Consider the following 15,204-nt stretch of genomic DNA (forward strand, 5'->3'; position numbering starts at 1 on the left):
ACCAGGGCATCTCTGGATGAAGATGTTGTGCGGGCTTTATTTGCACAAAAGCGGATAGTAAGCCCCTTGATTTTACTTTTCCCACGATCCCACCACTTAGCTAGAGAAGGAAAGCGGGGGATGGCAAGGCGCCAAGCAGACCATTCATCACGGACTAGTTGCCGATAGTCCGGATCGTCGAGGATGGAAGTATTCAGCTTCCAGTAGCCTGGGCCAGGTGGAACGGCATCGGGAACAGACAGAGATAAACACAAACCGCGATGGTCCGAGAACGGACACACATACACGGAACAAGACGACACTGATGGGACCCACGCAAATGGGACCCCAAAAAGGTCAATACGCGACGCTAAACTGCCATTCCACCTGGTCCAGGTGAACCCAGGAGTAGTGGGGTTGAGATAACGCCAGATGTCAATGACGCAGGACGCCTCAAAAGATGGTTTAGTGTGGGAGAACTATCTCCAGACAAGGAGGCGGGGTCTGGGCCACGCCTATCTCGAGCCCTATCAAATACAGCATTGAAATCTCCAGCAAGGACCGTAGGGATGGAAGGGTCGATCCTTGAATGAAGGCCATCGAAAAACAGGTCTCGTGCAGGGTTGCAATTAGGAGCATAGACACAGACAACTCGGAAAATTTTATCATGAAACGAGAATTCACATTGTAAGAAACGACCATCAGCAGACCAAGACTTTAGAAGGGAGATAGAGGGACGATAGAGAACAACACACCCACAAGAGTGAATAGAACCCGGGGCTAGCACAGACAAGAAACCAGACGAGGAAAACCACGATGAACATTCAGTTAAGGAAACACAATGAGTCTCCTGAAGGCAGATAACATCCACCTTCACCGGGAGAGAGCGCAACCATTGCACGAGACCATCACGCTTCGACCGGTCCCTGATGCCATTGACATTCAAAGTAAGGAGAGACAAAGCCATGAGGAAGAGATGGATGACCCTCATGAAAGCCAGGGCTGGGGCTGGGGTTTCCCCTTCCTACTGGGAAGATTGGGGACAGCCCTCGTACGCTTAGAGACCGTACTCGCCAACTGAGTATGAGAAGGAACCATGACACGTTTCTTAGAGCGTTTCCTGGAGACAACTTCAAAACCGTCCGATGACATGCTCCTCGTGAGAGGAGAGGAGAATTCAGAAATATCAGGAGACTCTGAGCCCTGAACAAGGGTAGAGTCCTGAGAGGAGAATTCGGTGATATCATCATTGACATTAGTGACACTTTGGCCAACACTAGTATTAGTGGTACTTTGACCAGACTTAACTATTTTACTGGTACTTTGACCAAACTTAACTAATTTACTGGTACTTTGACCAGACTTAACTATTTCACCGGTACTTTGACCAGACTTAACTAAAGAACTGGTACTTTGACCAGACTTAACATTATCAATAAATAATTCACTGGAATTAACTAAAGTACTGGTACTTTGACCAGACCTAACATTATCAATAACTATAGGACTGGTACTTTGACCAGACATAACACTATCATTAACTAAAGGACCGGTACTTTGACCGGACTCACTATTATTAACTAAACTGGTGTTTTGACCAGCGATACTATTATTAGGAACACTATTTATTTCTGAGGCCTCAGATTGTTTAGGAACGTTATTTAGATTACTGATTTCATTATTACTGGCTTCGCCAGGAGCAGAGATAACCATTTCTTCAGACGGAAGATCAACAGATTCGTTGGGTGGACAAGGAACGTTACCCGGCAGATTTGCCACATCTCCAGAAGAAATGGGCGGGAAATCAGCGGCCGGGGGAACAACATAGGGCGTAGAGCCCCAGACATTTCCGGTACGGCGGGAAGGGCAGTGACCAGCTTCCCCACATTCCCTGCATTTTCCATTGAAGGGACAGTCAGCAGCTTTATGACCCATGGTTTTGCAGATAGAGCAGAATGGCTTGATACCACGATACCAAATGCGCACAGGGTAACCGTCAATGGTGATTTGTGCGGGGATAGGTTTCTCCATGGACATGGTCAGAATTCGTGATCCAGTAAGAAGATGTGGACGCCCCATGAAAGCCTGACGTTTGCAGAAGAAAACTTTGCCAAAGGTCTTGAAGTCCTCGCACAGGATCGCGTCATCCCCTTCAGCGGGGTAGTGATGGATATAGACGAGCGTGTGTGGACGATCGGAATTGGTGACACTACATTCCACACCATCGAGATTTATAAAACCGGACTCAACAAGACTCGCCATATCGTCAGGATCTTTGAAAGTGAGGCGAATAAGGCCTCCCGGAACGAACTGAACCGCAGATAGTCTATTAAGGTCGATTTCCTTTTCCAACATTTTAAGAACAGCTGGTCTAGGGTGGACCGTAACTGCCGCCGTAGCATGGACAACACAAGTTCTAGCACATATTAACATTTTGAAAAGGAATAGGAAGAGAGAAAAAAAACAAAAAGGAAAGAAAGGAGAGAAAAAGGACTACAACAATTGCCAAAAAAGGCAAAAAAGGCAAAAAACCCACCAAGTTCAGCAAAGCTGAAACCTGGATGGGTTCCCAACAAAGTTCGGCCCCACCAAAAAAAACCAAAAACGAGATGGGTGACCGAAAACAACAAGACAAAAAAGACTGGCGTTCCACTCCCGGCAGGTACTTAGCACAGTCGAATAAATTGAAAAATGAGAGAATACTCACGAATCCTTTGCCCACGATGTGGTTTCGGACCAACACTTTACCTTGCAAAGATGAAATCCCGCGTCAGGTAAGTAGGGCGCACACTGTTTCGACCTATGTGGGTCTCATCAGTGCAGTGCAGGCACTGGGCCAAGCTCTGGAATAAACCATTGCCTGGGCGCTACACTTGTGGGACCAAGTGCAGACACGTTGCCATGCGAGAGTGCTCAAATCACAACTAAGGTGATGAGCTTCGCCCGAAGGCTAAGTGCATGGCAACCCCAGTGTAGAGTGCTCAATCGCAAGGTAGCCAAAAGGCAAAGCCAAGCGAGAGCTATCGCTATATATATAGTATATATATAGTTAGATATAGCTCTTTGGCATACAAAGCTTTGCTTTCATGTCCAAATTGAGCACTCTATCTAGGATGAGTCATTGCCGTTGCAATTGCGCATGCTTGCTGGTTTACTCTAGTTTGAGCACTCTGGCATGGCTTAGACGATACCACAAAGGTTGGGTCGTTTGGGGTGACCGTCTCGGTTCTCCCCCATCCTAGCGTTAGCACTGCACTGATGAGGCCCACATAGGTCGAAACAGTGTGCGCCCTACTTACCTGACGCGGGATTTCATCTTTGCAAGGTAAAGTGTTGGTCCGAAACCTCATCGTGGGCAAAGGATTTGTAAGCACTGCACTGACTCGACTTTTGCTTGTTGGTAAGTGTTCGCTCCTTTCCCTAGTGGTTGGGAGTTTGTTTTGGTTTGTTTTTGTGGTTTCTGAGGATTTTTGTTGGATAAGTGAGTACCTGCCGGGAGGGAAAACTTGCAACTTTCTTCCTCCTTGGCAGTGTTTTTTCTTTGGTTCTGTTTGGTCGCCCATCCCTTTTTTGGGATTTCTCGGTCGATCCGAACTTGCTTTTCTTTTTGCTTTTTCTCTGTTTCGGTCACCCATCCCTTTGGGTTGGGTCCGAACTTCAGCATGGTCGTGTCCTTTAATAGGACTATCGACGTTGATTGTCAGGGGCTCCCTGAGGAGGTACTTTTTTCGCAAGCGGTTGGTCTGTTGCTGGGTTTTTTCGACCGAGAGTCTGATCATCGGGTGGCTGCGGTGCAGGCATGCCCTGGCCGTGTTGCCAGAGTCACTTTTGCAGAGAACGGGGATGTTGCTAAGTTATTTTTTGAGGAGTTAGGTGTCATCAAATTGGGTGATGTAGAGTGTAGGGTGGTCAAGCCTCCTCCTCCTCCACCCCAGCTTACTACTGTTGTAGTTTCTTGGTTCCCCTTTGAGGGATCAAACGACGCCATCAGCACAGCTTTGTCTGCACATGGTACGGTCAAATCTGTTCGCAATCAGGTTTGGCCCGGAAGGCCTTCAGTGTCCACCGGGTCACGCATCGTCCAAATGGTCATTAGGAATGTCATTCCACCGTTTATCCCTATCCGCGGTGTTCGCTGTAAAACTTGGTATAGGGGGCAACCCCTCCAGTGTGGGACTTGCCGGAAAGTTGGCCACAAGTCAGCTGATTGTCCTCTCAAAGGAAAATGCTTCCGGTGTCATCAAGATGGGCACTTGGCTCGGAATTGTAAGGTGACCGTGGCTGCTCCAGCTGAGGCTGACGCCCCTGTTACAGAGAACGGTGTGGCTGTTCCTCCAGTGAAGAGCACTCCCGCCGAAGAAGAGACCCCCGACACTGCTATTGAAGACTCTGAAGATGAAGTTGGTTCACCTCCAGACTCTGATGCAAGCGAAGACCGGTTCGCCTCTTGTGAAACGACTGGAAATGAGAATATTATATCAGCAACCGAGGGTTTTGCTAACCCTGCTGACTCTGACATGGCTGGTGAAAGTGGTCCCTGGACCACTGTTTCCCGGAAACGCCCCGCTTCCTCTGTTCCCGTTTCAGTTAAGAGGACTCAACAGGCCCCATCTAAAAGTCCTGTGGTTTCACCCATGAGTGATATCCGCAATGGCCCTGATGTTTTCCTTGAAGTTCCGGAATTGGCAGCCTGTTCTGCAGACCACTGTGCAATCCTGTGGGAGATTGCGGTTGATTATCGTAAACCGCCTGATCAGCGAAAACGTTTTTGCCGTTGGACTTCAGATCCCCGCTTTATTGGTTTGAAAGATGAGGACTTTAAGACTGCTATAAAATTTTTCAACAAAAAGTTCCTAAAGTAATTAATTAAGGTCATAAAAAGAAAAACAAAAGAAAATAATTAGTTAAGTAATGAGCGGGTGTGTTTAATTTTTGGGTGTGAGTGTGTTAATTTTTAAGTGAGGTGGGGTTCGATTCCCCAGCGAGTTTGGCGTCTGGTGGCCCTCGTTTCTGGTGGTCCCCATCAGCATTGCACGTAAGCCAATGGGTTGGGATTAGACATGTAGGTCGGCGGGATTGCACCTCCCTTCATCGGGGCCCGGCCGTCCACCTTAAACATAAAAAAAACTGCACTGATGAGGCCCACATAGGTCGAAACAGTGTGCGCCCTACTTACCTGACGCGGGATTTCATCTTTGCAAGGTAAAGTGTTGGTCCGAAACCTCATCGTGGGCAAAGGATTTGTAAGTATTCTCTCATTTTTCAAATTTATTCGACTGTGCTAAGTACCTGCCGGGAGTGGAACGCCAGTCTTTTTTGTCTTGTTGTTTTCGGTCACCCATCTCGTTTTTGGTTTTTTTTGGTGGGGCCGAACTTTGTTGGGAACCCATCCAGGTTTCAGCTTTGCTGAACTTGGTGGGTTTTTTGCCTTTTTTGCCTTTTTTGGCAATTGTTGTAGTCCTTTTTCTCTCCTTTCTTTCCTTTTTGTTTTTTTTTCTCTCTTCCTATTCCTTTTCAAAATGTTAATATGTGCTAGAACTTGTGTTGTCCATGCTACGGCGGCAGTTACGGTCCACCCTAGACCAGCTGTTCTTAAAATGTTGGAAAAGGAAATCGACCTTAATAGACTATCTGCGGTTCAGTTCGTTCCGGGAGGCCTTATTCGCCTCACTTTCAAAGATCCTGACGATATGGCGAGTCTTGTTGAGTCCGGTTTTATAAATCTCGATGGTGTGGAATGTAGTGTCACCAATTCCGATCGTCCACACACGCTCGTCTATATCCATCACTACCCCGCTGAAGGGGATGACGCGATCCTGTGCGAGGACTTCAAGACCTTTGGCAAAGTTTTCTTCTGCAAACGTCAGGCTTTCATGGGGCGTCCACATCTTCTTACTGGATCACGAATTCTGACCATGTCCATGGAGAAACCTATCCCCGCACAAATCACCATTGACGGTTACCCTGTGCGCATTTGGTATCGTGGTATCAAGCCATTCTGCTCTATCTGCAAAACCATGGGTCATAAAGCTGCTGACTGTCCCTTCAATGGAAAATGCAGGGAATGTGGGGAAGCTGGTCATCTCGCCCGTAACTGCCCTTCCCGCCGTACCGGAAATGTCTGGGGCTCTACGCCCTATGTTGTTCCCCCGGCCGCTGATTTCCCGCCCATTTCTTCTGGAGATGTGGCAAATCTGCCGGGTAACGTTCCTTGTCCACCCAACGAATCTGTTGATCTTCCGTCTGAAGAAATGGTTATCTCTGCTCCTGGCGAAGCCAGTAATAATGAAATCAGTAATCTAAATAACGTTCCTAAACAATCTGAGGCCTCAGAAATAAATAGTGTTCCTAATAATAGTATCGCTGGTCAAAACACCAGTTTAGTTAATAATAGTGAGTCCGGTCAAAGTACCGGTCCTTTAGTTAATGATAGTGTTATGTCTGGTCAAAGTACCAGTCCTATAGTTATTGATAATGTTAGGTCTGGTCAAAGTACCAGTACTTTAGTTAATTCCAGTGAATTATTTATTGATAATGTTAAGTCTGGTCAAAGTACCAGTTCTTTAGTTAAGTCTGGTCAAAGTACCGGTGAAATAGTTAAGTCTGGTCAAAGTACCAGTAAATTAGTTAAGTTTGGTCAAAGTACCAGTAAAATAGTTAAGTCTGGTCAAAGTACCACTAATACTAGTGTTGGCCAAAGTGTCACTAATGTCGATGATGATATCACCGAATTCTCCTCTCAGGACTCTACCCCTGTTCAGGGCTCAGAGTCTCCTGATATTTCTGAATTCTCCTCTCCTCTCACGAGGAGCATGTCATCGGACGGTTTTGAAGTTGTCTCCAGGAAACGCTCTAAGAAACGTGTCATGGTTCCTTCTCATACTCAGTCGGCGAGTACGGTCTCTAAGCGTACGAGGGCTGTCCCCAATCTTCCCAGTAGGAAGGGGAAACCCCAGCCCCAGCCCTGGCTTTCATGAGGGTCATCCATCTCTTCCTCATGGCTTTGTCTCTCCTTACTTTGAATGTCAATGGCATCAGGGACCGGTCGAAGCGTGATGGTCTCGTGCAATGGTTGCGCTCTCTCCCGGTGAAGGTGGATGTTATCTGCCTTCAGGAGACTCATTGTGTTTCCTTAACTGAATGTTCATCGTGGTTTTCCTCGTCTGGTTTCTTGTCTGTGCTAGCCCCGGGTTCTATTCACTCTTGTGGGTGTGTTGTTCTCTATCGTCCCTCTATCTCCCTTCTAAAGTCTTGGTCTGCTGATGGTCGTTTCTTACAATGTGAATTCTCGTTTCATGATAAAATTTTCCGAGTTGTCTGTGTCTATGCTCCTAATTGCAACCCTGCACGAGACCTGTTTTTCGATGGCCTTCATTCAAGGATCGACCCTTCCATCCCTACGGTCCTTGCTGGAGATTTCAATGCTGTATTTGATAGGGCTCGAGATAGGCGTGGCCCAGACCCCGCCTCCTTGTCTGGAGATAGTTCTCCCACACTAAACCATCTTTTTGAGGCGTCCTGCGTCATTGACATCTGGCGTTATCTCCACCCCACTACTCCTGGGTTCACCTGGACCAGGTGGAATGGCAGTTTAGCGTCGCGTATTGACCTTTTTGGGGTCCCATTTGCGTGGGTCCCATCAGTGTCGTCTTGTTCCGTGTATGTGTGTCCGTTCTCGGACCATCGCGGTTTGTGTTTATCTCTGTCTGTTCCCGATGCCGTTCCACCTGGCCCAGGCTACTGGAAGCTGAATACTTCCATCCTCGACGATCCGGACTATCGGCAACTAGTCCGTGATGAATGGTCTGCTTGGCGCCTTGCCATCCCCCGCTTTCCTTCTCTAGCTAAGTGGTGGGATCGTGGGAAAAGTAAAATCAAGGGGCTTACTATCCGCTTTTGTGCAAATAAAGCCCGCACAACATCTTCATCCAGAGATGCCCTGGTACGTCTTGTCCAGCATCTTCAGGCCAAAGTTGATTCTGGAATTACTTCCTGCATTGACCCTTGGCGGTCTGCTTGTTCTGAGCTTGCCCGGCTTGATTCCCATGCTGCGAGGGGGGCTCAGGTGCGTGCGAGAGTCCGATGGGTTGAGGAGGGTGAGTCTTCCTCGCAGTATTTTCTTCGTCTCGAGGAAAAACGTTCCGCTGACCGTCATATCTCTGCGCTGAGAGAGCCTGATGGCTCTATCGTCTCGTCTTCTGCCGATCTCTGTGCGTCTCTTGGTTCCTTCTATTCTAGTCTTTATACAGCCTCACCTACTGACCCTCATGTTCAATCTTCTCTTCTTGAACATTTGTCTTCTGTTCTCTCTCAAGATCAGGCCAACAGTTGTGAGGGCCCTCTTACATCATCAGAGGTCCTCGTCGCTCTCAAGGGCATGGCTCGTAACAAGGCACCTGGTTTAGACGGCCTGCCTATGGAATTCTATCTCCGTTTCTGGGACGTGGTTGGCTCTGATCTTGTTTCTGTTCTTAATGAATGCTCTTCCTCTGGTTTTCTCTCCCTCTCTCAGCGCAGAGGTATCATCACTCTGTCTTTCAAGAAGGGGGACCGCCTTGACCCCAAAAATTGGCGGCCCATATCTCTTCTAAACGTGGATTATAAACTTGCTTCTCGTGCCATAGCTGGGCGTCTCCTCCGGGTAATACACCACGTTGTCAGCCGAGATCAAACATGCGGAGTCCCTGGCCGTTTTATCGGAGAAAATGTTGCTCTGCTTAGAGACGTTGTCAGCTATACTGAGTCTTCTGGCACCCCTGTCGCCATCCTGTCCCTTGATCAAGAGAAGGCTTTTGACCGTGTGGATTGGGGCCTCATGCGGTCCACTCTTGTCACCATGGGCTTTGGCCCTTCCTTTGTCGCGTGGGTCGACTTGTTCTATACTCATGTTCAAAGCGCGGTCAATGTGAATGGGTTCCTGACTCCTTTCTTTAGCCTTTCTCGTGGTGTCCGGCAGGGGTGCCCTCTTTCTCCCCTCCTATATGTTCTTGTGTCTGAGGTTCTTGCGTGTAGTATCCGTGCAGACCCCGTATCAAGGGTCTGTCTCTCCCTGGGTGTCCCGTACTGTCTCCCATCTCGCAGTACGCGGACGATACATCTTTAATCCTTACCACTGATTCTGGTATTCTGGCTGCCCTTGAGACTTACAAGCTTTTTGAACTAGCTTCTGGATCTAAGATCAACCTTTCTAAGTCCAAGGGTCTCTGGTTGGGTGGTTGACGGGGTCGTACGGACCCCCCGGTTCCTTTTGACTGGTCTCCTGCTAAGCTCAAGGTGCTGGGGGTGTTTGTCGGCCCCCGGTAACCTTGATGAAGACAACTGGCGTCCTCGCATTAATGCGGTGGACCGTGTTCTCAAGGCTTGGCGTTCTCGTGTTCTCTCTTTTCATGGCAAGGCCCTAGTCATTAACGCTCTCGCCCTCTCCCGGGTTTGGTATGTGGCCTCTCTTATCCACATGCCGGCCTGGGTGGAGGCGAAGCTTTCCCGTCTTGTTTTCTCGTTTTTCTGGTCTGGCAAGGTTGAGCTTGTCTCCCGTTCGGCCGTGGTTCAATCTCCCCTTTTTGGTGGTTTTTCTGTGGTTAATATTCAGTCCAAGGTGAGGGCCCTCCTTGGTCAATGGGTGAGGAGATTCGTCTCCTCCCCATCCAGTTGGGTCGCTCTCATGTCCTTTTGGTTTAACTCTTTGTTTGGTGTCTCTCCTCTTGTTGTGTTTTCTCGTCCTTTTAGTTTCGACTTCAGGGTCTTGCCGCCCTTCTATCAAGCTCTGGTTTTGGCTTGGCGTAAGCTCGACGGGGCCTTCGCCACGTCAAAAAACTCTTTAGTCTACGGCTCCTCATGCCCTCTTGTTTGTTCTCCCGTTCTTACTATGTCTACCAAGTCTTGCTACCTATATCTTCTCTCTGAGAACATGGTCCAGCCTTATTGTGTCCTTAAGTTTCTATTCATCTATCCCAACCTTGACTGGCCTGCCACGTGGCGTGCCCTATCCTTCTTTTATCTTGACCGTCGTGTCATCGACCTAAATTAGAAGATTGCGCACGGCGTCCTGTACACCGCCCGGCGTCTCTCCTCTTTTGGTTTATCTGTTCCTCTCTCGTGTTTTTGTGGACCCACGGTCGAGTCACTCAAGCATTTGTTCTTCTACTGTCCACTTGCTCAGAGTGTTCTCGCCTGGGTCCAGTCCTTGCTGTTTTCCTTCTCTCCTATGTGTCCTGCCATCTCTTTACGTCATGTCCTCTTTGGTTTCAACTCTAGTGAACTGGTTTCTGTCCCGCGTGTCTTTGTCTATCTGCTCAATGTTTCTAAGTTTTGTATTTGGCGGAGTAGGAACGATTTCCGTTTCCGTAACGTTCGTCCTGGCGCTGTGGCGGTGATTGCTTCTATCAAGGCCCGCCTGAAGTTTTATTTACCAATTTCCTTCAGGCGGTGCAAGTCTGACAGGCGTCGTCGCGTCTTCCATCGTCAGTGGGGCGCCCGTGGCATCATAGCTTCAGTGGTAAACGACTCCCTTGTCTTTTCCATTTAGTCCTGCTCCCCGTAGTTATTTAGTTTCCTTTTTTGCTCGAATGAGTGTGTCTCGGTGCTGCTCGTGCTGGGTCTCCTTTATTGGTGTACTGCACAGTAGCCTCGTTCTTCTTTTGCTTGAGTGACGTGTGATCTTTTGCTTGAGTGAGCGTGTCTTTGTGCTGCTTGTGCTGGGTCTCCTTCATTGGTGTACTGCACAGTAGCCTAATTGTTAGTATCTGTTTCGTAACCCATGGGCTGGGTCTCCTTCGTTGGTGCACTGCACTGGGCTAGTATCGTTCGTTCTGTCTACTTTGTAAGTGTGTCTGTCCGCTGCTTGTGCTGGGTCTCCTTTGTTGGTGCACGGCACAGTAGCCTTTCGTGAGTATTTGTTTTGTTGTCCATGTGCTGGTCTCCTTTGTTGGTGTACTGCACTGGTCTGTTTGTCCTTGTTCGTTTTAGTTCTGTGTACCCAATTTTTGTTTCTGTGAGGTGGGGTTCGATTCCCCAGCGAGTTTGGCGTCTGGTGACCCTCGTTTCTGGTGGACCCTAACCCTAAGGCATTGCACGCAAGCCATGGGTGGGATTAGTCCTGTTGGTCGGCGGGCATTGCACACGCCCTTCATCGGGGGCCCGGCCGTCCACCTTAAACATAAAAAAACTGATGAGACCCACATAGGTCGAAACAGTGTGCACTGTCTGCAGTTATATTTTAGTTATATATATATATATATATATCATGGTCTTTTGAAAGTAGCCATCCATATACAGAAATTGAAAACCCAAGGCTGTCATCGATCATTAGCTCAATTTCTGGAAGCATTACTGCTGCTGTTTTCTTTTGAAAAAGCAGTCTATCGCTTAGGTCATTTTCCGTCCATTCCTGCAATGTTTTCAGCGTTTTGACTCTTTTACATACTTCAATAAAGCTTCTATAGCATTTCTTGTTGACTTCAACCTGAGGTTGAAGTCAACAAGAAATGCAGAATACTACTACAGAATACTACTACAGAAAGTTACGAGACCTTGCTGAAAAGAGTTAAGTTAACTACTTTACTAAACAGGAGGTTGCAGGATATACTCATTTTGATGTTTAAAGTTAAAAAGAAATTAACTATGGACCAAATTGCAGATATTTTTAATATCAATGAGGAGAACACTAAGAGATATAAACTAAGAAATGCTGATTTTGTCTTACCACGGTTTAATACTGTTACTATGAAAGACATTTTCTCAGATTTCTCGGATCACAATTGTGGTCAAAATTAAGCAAGGGGGAGAGAAATATTGAAAATCTGGCATCCTTTAGGACTATGAGACGTAAGAAGGATGTAACATCATTTCTGGAAGGTTGTGGGAAGGAATACCGCTTATGTTTTGCTTAACTTATCTTAGGGCTTAGCTGTAAATGTTATAGAGGAAATGTAAAACCTAGTCTTGTGGTGCCACTGAATGCTTTACTTGAGCGGTGCGCATTTTTTCGCTTTTTTAAAGTTTTAAAGTATTTATTTCACTTCTTTTTTTTAAATGATGTAAAGTAGTTTTAGGATGTCCCCAATTAATGCCATTAATTAGTATATTAGTTTTAGAGTATTTATTAATTTTTTTTAATGATGTAATGTAGTTTTAGGGTCTTCGAAATTAGTGCCTACAGGCACTAGAACGACTAGACACGTTAATAAAGGTTAATATGTATGAATATATGTATGTAAGAAAAATTGTGTAGCTCAAAGTTGCAAAATTATAAAATTGTAAATGTTTTAAACTAAGGGATGAGGGCCGAACTCCAACCGGTGATATCTTATATGTAAAGTGATTAAGAGCTCTGACTTGGGGAAGTCAAACAAACATATTGAACGAGTGTACTGGAGGAGTCGCATTCGAGAATTATTTGTCTACCGAGTGGGCGATGGACTCGGGATTTGCAGTAAGAAGTGATTACTAGCACAACGTCTCCATAAATTAACGTACACATAATCGAGAAAAATTGTAACGCTTTGTTGTTTGCCTCCCGTGTTAGTGCTTTTATTTGCCTTTTGCAACTGTTAATCTTCAGGGCCAGGTTGTTCAAAGCTGAGTTACGATAATCCAGAGTTAGTGTGAAATCTGATCTCAGATCTGAAATCTCCCAAAGAAAATCAGTATAAATCTTTTTGTCTTGAATTTCACGATTGAATGCTCTAATTAAAGGAAGAGAGAGAATTATTCCGAGAAGACTTTTGCACAAAGGAATAAAGAAACCCGGTTAAAATTTAACCTTGGATTGGCGCTAATCGGCATTCGAAAAACTGGGCCCAGTACATCATACAGTGGCGCTTCAACATTTATTAGTACTTATCATTTAGCTTTAAAAACCTTCCCACGCGAAGAGATATTCAGTTTTTCATCTTTTTGATATAATATCATTTTACACAGTGGAAATAATAGTTTGGTTTTAACCATCAAAATAGCACATTATAATTTTCATTTTATACGTTCTTCGGGAATGTTTGCATGAACTTGTATGCACAGAGTGTGTTATGAGTGAGTTAAGGCTCATGAGAATAGAGAATATCACACACGAGACCATAGACATCCTAAACTTAATTTCCTCAGTATTTTTTACCTTTCGGTGTTGTTAGCAATTTCTTTTTTATATCAAGCAGATGATGTAGGTACTCTTTCAAAGTGTACAAAAATTGGGATACGATATAATAGTACCTTAGTGATAAAAAACAGTTTTCACAGAAATCCAAGAGTGTGTCGAGGAAATAAAATGTCCGTATGCTTTACCCCCTTTTCAAAACCACAACTTCTTAAAAATAGTGCTGCATATACTAAAACTTGCTTTACTGGGCCTTAAGACAATCAAAAACTCAAGGTTGGAGTTATTTGGCTATGAAAAAAGGCCCATAGCCGCTTTAATAAAAACTTTTATAATTTCCAACTTAACTTAACTTACACTGGAAAACTTTTGCCTGGCCCAGAAAGGGTGAGGGCCCAAAACACGCCAAGAAGCATGATGATTTCCTAAAATCATGATGCTTGCCCCACCCAAAGGAAATGCAGCTCCACTATAGCCACTAGGAAAGGAGGTAACTAATGATAACATTAAAACTATAGAAAAGGAAGTGTATGTAAATGCCAGTAAAAGACTGCTGCCCTTGCAAGTCAGCCCTTGATGGTACACAACCTTTTGGATGGACTGCCGCCCTTGCTAGTCAGCCCTCTATCCTACAGCAGAATTAAGCCTAAGTATATATACAGAACTCTGAGGCTGATCATAACCACTGCCCTTGCAAGTCGAATGATCAGCCCAGAGTTATGGTACAAGTAACTTCCCCCGCAAGCCACCTGTGTAAATATGAAAATATGAGATGAAATTAAGATGATATGGAAGGAATCCGAATATATTTTTGAAAAGCATTGGACTTCCAACGGCCCAAAGCCCTAATCTGGGTAATGCAATGCTTAAGACATTACAGCCTCTGCAGCATAAGAAGCCGCCCCTATCCGAAAACTGTAACCCTTATATCTAGATGGATCGAGACCACAATATTTAAAGACAATGGAGAGATGCTCGGTAAACTGAGTTCTATTGACAGCGGAACCTTCAGCTAAAAGAAAAAGGGGGACTGGCGTACGCCCTCTAACAGAGAAATATTCCAACATCTGATGCACCGGACAAAACTAAATTTGACGGTTAATCACCAAAGAAAAGGGTCGCTGGTTATAGTTTTGCTTAAAATCCAAACAAGTGCTCTTCAGGGCCACAACTTTTTTATTCTTATCCACCAACTGCACCAGCTGATGAAGCTGTATGGAGGATCTACCCCCCTTGGAGCCGGACAAGGTGATTTCGCCAATCCTCAGGCAGGCAAAAAATTCAAAGGAGTACATTGCACGAAACAGACAAATCTCATAAGGTGAACGACAAAGATGAATGGTGGACTCTAAAAGCCTATGGAGTATAGGCAGAGTGAGTGGCAGCCTACTATCTAAGCGAGAACCAAGTTTACCATAGCCCTTGAGCATCTGAAGGACAAAAAAGACCTTAGTGGGATCCGCAAGCCTTGATAACTTGTGACAGTTGCTTAAGGCAGAGACGTAAGTATGCACAGTGGAAGGAGCATAATGATGGTTATACATATAAGCAATAAAAAGGGCTAAGATGGAAGGGGAAATTGGAAGACTTGTTAAAACACCAGGGAATGTAACATGCAAGAACAAACGAGAAAGCTTCCAGTTGGAGTCGACGAAGGTTGAAGGCTGGATCTCAAAAGCGAAGATATTACAGGTGTCAGTTCTGAGGCTGCAGATGCAGAGGAATATCTGTTGGGCTGTGTTCCATATGGGATGGTGCTAAACGTTGGAAACTCTCGAACTGTAACCAGGAGAGAGAGTCCGCAAGAGTGTCATGCACTCCCCGGACATTTTTTGCTCTGAAAAGGTTGTTATTACGTAAACAAACCAAGACCAGTGCTCGCATAAACAACATCATGGCCTTATCTTTGCATGACTGCTTATTCATAGCATGGACGAGGGCCTCTGTCGGTGCAAAAAAGAATACAGTGGTTTTGCATCTCATGCCCCCAAGGGTGTAAGCCTACCACAACTGGGTAGAATTCCAAAAAAGCAATATTTTTGTGTAACCAATGTGCAGGCAATTTCCCATAGCACCATTTGCTTCCGAAAACTATACCAAAGCCTAATATTCCTGCAGCATCTGTATAAAGCTGAAGT

General features: G+C 45.8%; 1 pseudogene; it reads right to left on the minus strand.

The window, feature by feature from the left end:
* Positions 1-14,264: 14,264 nt before the first annotated feature.
* LOC148724408 (uncharacterized) overlaps positions 14,265-15,204 on the minus strand; it is a 1,519-nt pseudogene continuing 579 nt past the window's right edge.

Source organism: Stylophora pistillata, chromosome 8 (genome assembly GCF_964205215.1).
Source record: "Stylophora pistillata chromosome 8, jaStyPist1.2, whole genome shotgun sequence".
Classification (NCBI taxonomy): Eukaryota; Metazoa; Cnidaria; class Anthozoa; order Scleractinia; family Pocilloporidae; genus Stylophora; species Stylophora pistillata.